Source organism: Coffea eugenioides, chromosome 10 (genome assembly GCF_003713205.1).
Source record: "Coffea eugenioides isolate CCC68of chromosome 10, Ceug_1.0, whole genome shotgun sequence".
In the NCBI taxonomy this organism is placed as follows: domain Eukaryota; kingdom Viridiplantae; phylum Streptophyta; class Magnoliopsida; order Gentianales; family Rubiaceae; genus Coffea; species Coffea eugenioides.
Window position 1 is genome coordinate 29,439,218 of NC_040044.1, and position 9,147 is coordinate 29,448,364.

At 33.9% G+C, this 9,147-nt stretch overlaps 1 long non-coding RNA gene across 1 annotated transcript; it reads right to left on the bottom strand.

The window, feature by feature from the left end:
* Nucleotides 1-244: 244 nt before the first annotated feature.
* On the bottom strand, nucleotides 245-5,979 carry LOC113748760. The gene is made up of 3 exons (XR_003464463.1): nucleotides 5,871-5,979; nucleotides 4,422-4,493; nucleotides 245-301 (listed from the first exon to the last, which is right to left on the bottom strand). It is a non-coding gene; the product is annotated as an uncharacterized LOC113748760 (long non-coding RNA).
* Between the last annotated feature and the right edge of the window lie 3,168 nt (nucleotides 5,980-9,147).

Genomic DNA, 9,147 nt, shown 5'->3' on the forward strand with positions numbered 1-9,147 from the left:
AACATCTTAAAATTCTTACAATTAATGGCTAGTTAATCATGATTAGAGGAGCAAAAGTGCTAAATAACTTACTCAAAATAATAGCATCAAATAGCTAAGAAATCAACACAACACAATCATAGAAAGTTCAACCAAAATCCAAGGCATAAATTTTAGAAACACATAATAAACATAAAATCCAAACTTGTATAATAACTAAACATGAAATTCATTACAAAAGAGAAAGTAGTTGAAGAAGTATCACCCTTATCACATGAGATCAAACTCTCCATCTTGCTCCTTAATCTTCATTCAAGTTTAGCTGTACACAAGAAATGGATGAAATTATCTAATAAAACAATCTTATACTACCCAAACTAAAGAGTTAAGAACTACATTTTTGTGGTGTTTCTTGCATCTCCCCTGTCTCTTTCAATGATTCTTACATATATAGTTGTTAAGAGACTCAAAAAGTGTTTAATGGAATGACATAAAGCTTCCTATGCATATCCTTAAAGATTCTTGAGCAGGTATAGCTGAAATTATCTGCTGAACTTGAGCTGTAAAGTTGTGTGAAAGCAGACAGAACAAGTTGTAGAAAACAAGGGAGAATACGTGAGCAATGGAATATGTGAGCTAGATCTCACGTATTCAGAGGTCATGTTTTCTCTTCAGTGAATTTTTCTTAATTCTTTTCTACTCCAATTCAACACTAAGATTAAAAGTAAGGTGTCCACATTTTTGTTCATGCATTACGCCAATAATACTTGCCTTTTATGCCCAATTACTTTCCAAATCATCGTTGAATCATGCACTAATGGAGTTGAATGAATCCTTCTTGATCCAATGCTTATAACATTTCTCAAATCCTATAAATAAAACCAAATTTGCACGTTAAACTGTTCAAATGAAACTCGCAAAATTTAGAGACTTAGAGAGCAAGTTACACCCCAAAACCCTAATTTATACCAAAAGTAAACACCTAATGCTACTTAAAAGCATATATAATAAACACTTATCAAGATCGCCGTGAATGGACCATTATCTCCAAGAAGGTGATGTGTTCGTGTCAACTATAGACGTGAAGACTGAAATGATAAATAATTTGTAAGTGTCACTATAACTGACCCGGGGACTCACAGAACATGCCCTCACTCATAGGGTTTTTTTTTGGGTAATTAAAGGTATAACATAGAATAAAATAGCAGTCAGTTTGTAGCAATTGTCCTGAAGAAGCTAACTCCCCTTAACTCCTCAATAACAATAGGGGATATTTGTTGGGTGGGGGTGGGGGACGGAACTTGCCCTCACTTGTAGTGTTTTTTTTTTTTGGTAACAAAAGACATAACATTGAATAAAATAGCAATCAGTTTACAGCAATTGTCCCAGAGAAACTAACTCCCCTTAACTCCTCAATAACAACAGGGGATATTTGTTGGGTGGAAAGGGGGAAGGGAAGATGGTAGGCAATCAACAAAAATACAAAAGCCTAACTTGAAATGGTGGTTGGAGTAGATCTCACCCAAAATTTATAAAAAGGAAAAGGGGATAATTTTAGAAAACTCCCCTGATGTTTCTGATAGTTTCACTGTCCTCTCTTGAGATTTTGAAAATATCATTAACCTCTCTTAAAACTAATGTTTTTGTAACAAATTAACCCAATTCAAAAAAAATCAACAATAAAAAAATGATTTCAAGAGTGACAAGAATATTGAGGGACCGCAACCACGCACATATCCAGTGACACGTCTGATTACTTCAACACATATGTCTTCTTCAATTCTATTTGCACCATTAGCCTCAGATTCCAACTTCTTTCCCTTCATCTTACGCTGCAAACAAGTTTTTGATAGTTAGGTGTGCATAAGAGTTATACATACACTATTTGATAACAAGTTCAGTTTATCTCACTAAATTGGTAGCCGATATCTTGTCAACCATATCATTCTTTTTGTACTGAAATGCATAATGTCATAAAGTTCAATCGGACCAATTTTCCTTCCCTCTTGTGCTTCCTGTTGGCATAATAATTTAAAATACTTGATCATACACCGTGAAGCAAATCGTTATAATGGTTAATTACTTGTTCATATTTATGTCGCAGAAATGATTTTGTTCCATCTATATGAGCAGTTTGTTGCTTTGCTCTATTACTCTTGTTCCTCTCACTCACCATCTACATTAAAGAAGTTGTAAGATTGATCAACTTCCACAAAATATAGCATGTGTAGTGGTACGAAAAAGTAATTGAACAACTGTCAGCCTAGATACCTTAAATTCTGGACTACAAAAGCAGTTACAAAGGTAACTCCAATTAGATTCTGACACATATTCAGGGCGATGTGCTAGTGCTTCCTCCACTGTCCCAAATTGCTTGAAGATCTTGTTTTGTTAGTACTCCAGTAAGGTAGCTCAGTTTGTTAGTAAGGTAGCGATTATGTCTCATTTTGTTAGTAAGGTAGCGATTATGTCTCACAGAATATGCTCATCTTCATCCAATTTGAATTGTTCTGCGTGTATTTTCGTTTCTTCTGTTTAAGTGTTTTGGAGGCCTTCCCAAACTCAACATGGTCAATACCCAAAAGCTGTTGCAAGATTTGTTCACTAGATAATGTCCTAATAGGCTGCCTGAGTTCTCTATCACCATTAAATGCATTCCTTTTTCGATGCCATTTATGGTCAGTCGGCAAAATCGCAGATGCCCCATGTAACAACATTTGAGTCCATTTCTCAAATACAAACTAGTTGTCTCATCTAAGCAAACTGGGCATGCTTTATATCCTTTTGTACTCCAACCCGACCAATAGGCATATGCTGGAAAATTGTTTATTGTCCATAAAAGTGTTGCACATAATATAAATTTCTCGCCTTTGAAGGCATCATAGGTTTCAAAACTAGTGAAAAGAACTCTTTCAACTCATCAATTAGAGGTTTGAAAAATATATCCAAATCATTCCCGGGGCATTTAGGACCGGGAATGATCATGGTTAATAGGAAAAAGGGATCCTTTAAGCATTTCCAAGGTGGCAAATTATAAGGAATGAGGATTACATGCCAAATACTATAGGAATTATTCATGTTTCCATAGGGATTGAAACCATCACTCACAAGCTCTAACCTTACATTGTGAGGATCATTGGCAAATGAGGGATGAAATTTGTCAAACTCCTTCCAAGCTAATGAATCAGCAGGTTGCCGCATGCTATTCTCATTGTCTCTCCTTATGCCACCTCATATCACGAGCTATCTCTTTGTTTACAAAGAGTCTTTGTAGCCTAGGCTTTAATGGAAAATAGCGCAAGACCTTTCTTGGAATTTTTTATCCCGGAGACTTATATCGAGGGGCTGTACAATTTTCATTGGGGCAATGGTCTAAGCCTTATCATTTTCTTTCCAAAAAAGTGCACAATCTTTCTCACAAGCATGTATCTTTTCATACTTGAGTCCTAACTCACGAATTAAATTTTTTGCCTCATAGTAGGAAGTAGGAATTGAAGCCATGGGAAACACTTGACTTAAAAATTTCAGCAACGTATCGACAGATTTACAAGTCCACATGTTCGTTGTTTTTAGGTGAAGAATATGGACAACAAAAGAGAGCTTTGAGTATTTATCATAACCTGGATAAAGACTTCTTTCAGCTTCAGCTAATAATCCAAGAAACCTACTAGCTTCACCATCTTGCTCATGGGGGACATTCACATCAAATTCTTGTGGATTTCTCCAATTCTCACCAAAGTTAGCCACTCCAACATCAAATAACATTTCTTGAATCTCATCACTATCACTTAGTTCTTCATCTATAGTAGTATTAGCACTCTCATTATCATCAGATTCTTCAAAGCCTTCACCATGATATACCCACCTTGTACAACCATCTACAACTCCCCTACACAAGTGATCAGCCATGACCTCCATAGTTTGATCTTCAAAATTGTTACATAATTTGCAAGGACATGGGAGTTTACAAGTCGAATCCTTTCCTAAATAAGAAAATTCGATAAATTCTTTGATTCCAGCAATATATCTCAGATCTAGGTAGTTTTTAATTGACATCCAACTCCTATCCATTTTTTTTCATCCTCTATCCTAACATAAAGATTTGCAACAAATAAATTACAGTGAAGATTCAAACACTGAATTGGAAAAACTAATCTTCTCAAATACTATCAAATAAACTCCAAAAGCATGAAATACATATTTTTCATGTTCAAATATGTCACAATCAGGTGCATATATCTCAAAGTAGAATAGAAAACATATACTAAATGAACTAGATTGACCACATCATGACAACTCAGTACATTGAAAATAAAAATTACAATAATGCAGCACTATGCCAATTTTTCAATCATTCAATGAAAGAGAAAATTTCTAATTACGTGCACACGTGATCACAAAAACAAAAGAAAAAGAGAAAGAGAGAGTTCGCGTTAACTCACCTTAAAGTAAAAAATACAGCTATATGACAATCTCCTAGTGAGACACTGAGCCTATGTTTGCAGCTTCAATCACTGCAAAAAATAATAATCACAGTACAAACAATTTAAGGTTTGGGAGTTTAATTCGCATCAAATTGTACATATGCAAATTGATCTAACAAGGCCTACAACTATCAATCTAAACAGAGCATTATTGCTCAAAAATTAAAGGATAGTCAAGCATAGTCATTACAATCAAGTACAGTCAAGCGTACTCCATATTCAGTTAACCAGTCATAAATGAATTTTAACAACGAGGGATGACTATACTCTAAAGATTATTTTAGCTAATCAAAAGTAATCTATGCTCCAGAGATGTCATTTTAACAAGCAAAAAATAGAACATTAAGAGGATTAAATGAGACAAAATAGACCAAACAAGTTGTTGGATAGATTGCACAACTTTTTTAGAAATTAAGAGTAAAAAGTTACCTAATATCATCAAGTGCATACATTTGCCTCTGGAGCTTACAGTGATGTGATTTTGTTAATAATTTGATGCATTCTAAAACATATAGTATTGAACTATATTAACTATATCTTTGTGGTTATGGCTCTTTCTACTTTCAGTTTCAGTTGCCTGTGTTCTTGAACCTGCTTTTTACTAGGATTGTTTCCTAAAGTGGCTTTTGTCTGGTACTTCTTATTTGTGCTTATTTTAATCTGTCAAAATCATGGCATGTCCTTGTACCAATACTCTTTGCTCTTCATGGTATTTTGCAGGCCTTGTCCATAAGTTGCTCACTGACTGAAGCTAAAGTTGCAGTAGAAAATGGACAAGTTAATTGCAAAGAATTACTCAACTCCATGATCCAATCTGTACAAGAAGCTAGTGGATTAACTGATTATGCAGAGGTCAGGCATCGTACGTAATTATTCTCAGAACAGTAGCAGGAACACAAAGAACTGGTATGGTAATCGTTGAAGGTAGTACCTCAAAGCCCATCATCAAATCCATCTTACAAAAATCTGCTTTTTCCTTTTTTTTTTCCTTAATGAGATCCCTCTTTGGGAAATAGGAAAAAATTACACTCCAAACCAAACAAACACGAAACAGGGCCATACACACTCCGGTAATGTGAAGAACAAAGCACACTCCAACTACATAAATGATTCATTGGTGAAATTCCCATTACAGTTAACCAAATTTCAACAAAACAAAAATATCTTTGATAGCACAAAAATTTTCACCAAACCTTGTACCCATAATCGAATCCCTCTAAACCCCCTTGTCTTGTACAAGAAAAAGTTCGCAAAAAATACATAGGGCAGAAACCCACAACTAAGCAAATTCCACTATCAGGAGATGACTTCATCCATAAATCAAAAGAAACCCAAAAAAAAATTGGAGAGGAATTTTTACCCAAAAATTTGGGGAAAATTTCAGTAGAAAAAAGAGAGAGGGCATACCTTTTATTGTAGAGCATTGGTAGTGGAGGAAGTCTTCGGTTTAGCGCTACAGAGCCATAATTGATCGATAGAAATGAGGAGGAGAAGTTCTTCTATTTCGTTTGGCAGAGATGAAGAGATGAAGAGGGAGAAGCTCTATTTTGGTTTGGTTCTAAATGTTGGTAGTACAGTGTACAGTGAAAGAGTACTAGGAACCACGCCTCTTCTTTGTTTACTCATTTAATGAAATTTCGTTTGGATTGTGAATTATTAGAGATATTTTTACTGTAGCACTTTTTGTGATGTGATGTATGTGAGATAAAAAGGTAATTGAGAAGGTAAAAAGGTGTATTGGAAATTGTAATGATGATGTAAGCAAATAAATTTGGGGAAATAAAATCCAATCCAAACAAACCCGCCCCCTTTTCTTGTTTGGTTGCAAATTTTCAAACAAGGCTTTTTATTTTTATTTTTTAGTTGAAGTTTAATTTTAGTAATACATTATTAATTGCTATTTGTTTTATGTTTTTGTGAAATTATTCATAAAGGGTGAGAAAATTTGTTGCATTATTACCAGTGATAAATGTACATTTTTTTATTTCAAATAGTTCACTTTTTAATGATGTCAAATAGCTCATCCAATGTTAATATTGATAACACTGTCTCGAAATTGTGAAACTAAATTATTATAACTTATTTTTGTTTCTTTTCATTATTTTAGCCTAACAGTACAGTAGTATTTTCAGTTGTTTTACACTGAGAAGCACGAATTTTAATGGCTACTTTTGTTTTAAATTATTGTACGAGTATTCATTTGCAAGACTTGGTTTTTAATAGTTACAAAATTCATTTTATTTAGTGACAAGAATAAGTCATCACTAACGACTTCCATTATTATCACTGACAAAAATGGACACGTTGTCAAAGAAAGGGGATTATTACTGACGACATTTAAAAGTCGCCACTGACATACTTGAGCGCGTTCTAGCGGGATTCCAATTGTGACGACAATTCGAGGTCACTGGTTCCTTTCAGTCAATTGTGACAACTTTCTATGTTGTGGGTAATGTGCCTTATTTTATGACGAAAATTTTGTCACTAGAAAATATTGTCACTAATAACCAAAATTCTTGTAGTGATAGTAACTAACATCTCTTTCATTCTCTAGAGTTCTAAGAATGATAGTTACATCTTTATCAAGAACTCTATACTGCCAATTTGTAATTTCTGGATACCCAAGAACTGCGGCAGGGGGAGGGGAGGTAGAAGGGAGAGGGGTGTACATTGAGTAAAAAAAAAATTTTTTTATGTGCATCATTTTCAGACTTATAAATTGCATGTTAACTATTTGTTTATATTTTTTTATTCAGTCTAGATATTGAATTGCAATTGGAGAAAAATATTTTTAATTAAAATGTTATATTAACAAGTTCTTTTCTGTCAATGGACTTTTTGACAAAATAATAGTAATACTTAATTTAATGAAACATAATAAGGAAGCTATATATTGTGTAATAAATAAAAATTTACATTAATTTATTAATTAAATACAACTACTCAATTTTCCAACTTTTTATTCTTCCATTATTAAGGAGACAAAATATAATTGACTATTCTGTAATATCAAACTTTGGAAAGCAATCATATCTCAAAGTGCAAAAAAGAAGTAAAGGGGTAATATTATTAATTAGCTGTAAATGTTTAGGAAGAGAATTTCTAAACTTTACTTCTTATTAGTTTCCTTGTTTCCTTATACTATATAAGATTGAGTTTTGGTCAAAGAATAGGTTGAATTTCAACCGCATAGGTGGAGGTTTTCTGGAAATGTGAAATGTTGTGTATTAGTTTAAAACCTTTAGGTACAAGTTAAGGAAGCATATATTTTGGTATGTTTACTGAAATGACCCCATTTTAATACATTTAAAGTTGTCATTGATGAGCCATCTGGGTATTGATAGAATGTGTAATTAGTGTGCAACCGTTTTTGCATTTTGTACAACCCATATATGCTTGTGTGTTGGTGTAATTACCGGAATATCTCTTAACTATCAATAATTCCCCTTTTCAGCCACAGATAACCGTTTGAGATGTTGTTTTGTCTGAAACATTTGAATGGCAATGGGATTTAGGAAATGAGCCAACAATTTCTCTATCAATGGTAGGAACCCATTTTTCTATCATTTATAATCTGCATTTATGAGTCACAAACGTTAGTCAGTTTATCCCCTTTCAGCTTCAGGAGTTAAGTTTTCCCTTTTTGTCTTTGTCTACAACGATTTGTCTCATTGTTTTCTCTTCCATCCAAGCTCAACTCTGAAATTACCTATTATTTCGTCATTAATTACACCCAATTTAATTGCCGAACCATTGGTATGTTAATGCCTAAACAGTTGATTATCAGTTTATCCCTGTTCGCATTCTAGGATTGGGATAATTCTACCTGGTTTCATACTAATCAGCTCAGAATGCTCTTCAGTCCCAGTTACTCCTGGTGGTTCAGCGTGAGGTTAGATTTCCCCCCCCCCCCAATTTTTCAGTTCCTCTCTTAATTTTGTCAGTGTGTTCTTAGTACCTACAATTAGCGACTCTTATCGCATTGCCTAACCCCAATTGGTCTGAGTTGGTTATAATCTTATAGGTTTGGAGCAACAGCAAGTAAGAGCTCTCGGTGGAGATTCTAGAATAAGGCTAGCTTTTTGTGTTGCTCTACCTTTCTGCATTATCAACGACCTTCAATTTGACACAGTTTTATTGTAACGCTGTGTGAATTGATTGATTATATCGTTTATCTTTTCATACTAAATTTTATTTCTTCTCACAATGTGCTATTGTTTGTTCAACAAAAAAATCTCATTTCCCACAGGGACCAAACACCCGTGAGATGCGCGGGCACTCCCCCCTAGTTATACTATATAAGAATGAGTTTAGAGTAAAGATGTTTTTTGGATTTCAACCGTAAGGGTAGGGCTATTTTAGGAATGTAAGAGTTTGAAGTGCAATTGGAGTATTGAATACAAGTCATTATAACTAATTTAGTTTTGTTGTAATTACTTAAATGTCCTTTTAGACATTTAAAGCTAGGGGTGAGATTGAACATTGGGTATAACTAAATTCAGCTTGTGTTTTAGTGAAATAACATAAAATCCCTTCTAATCATTTAATTGTATTAACATCCAAGTCTCTTAATTTCCTAAAGCATTTCTCATCAGTTATCTGCAAACTTATGATATATAGATATTAAGACACAATTAATGCCAATTAGTAGAGAAGTTTGCTTTCTTGGCCGTTACCCCCATCT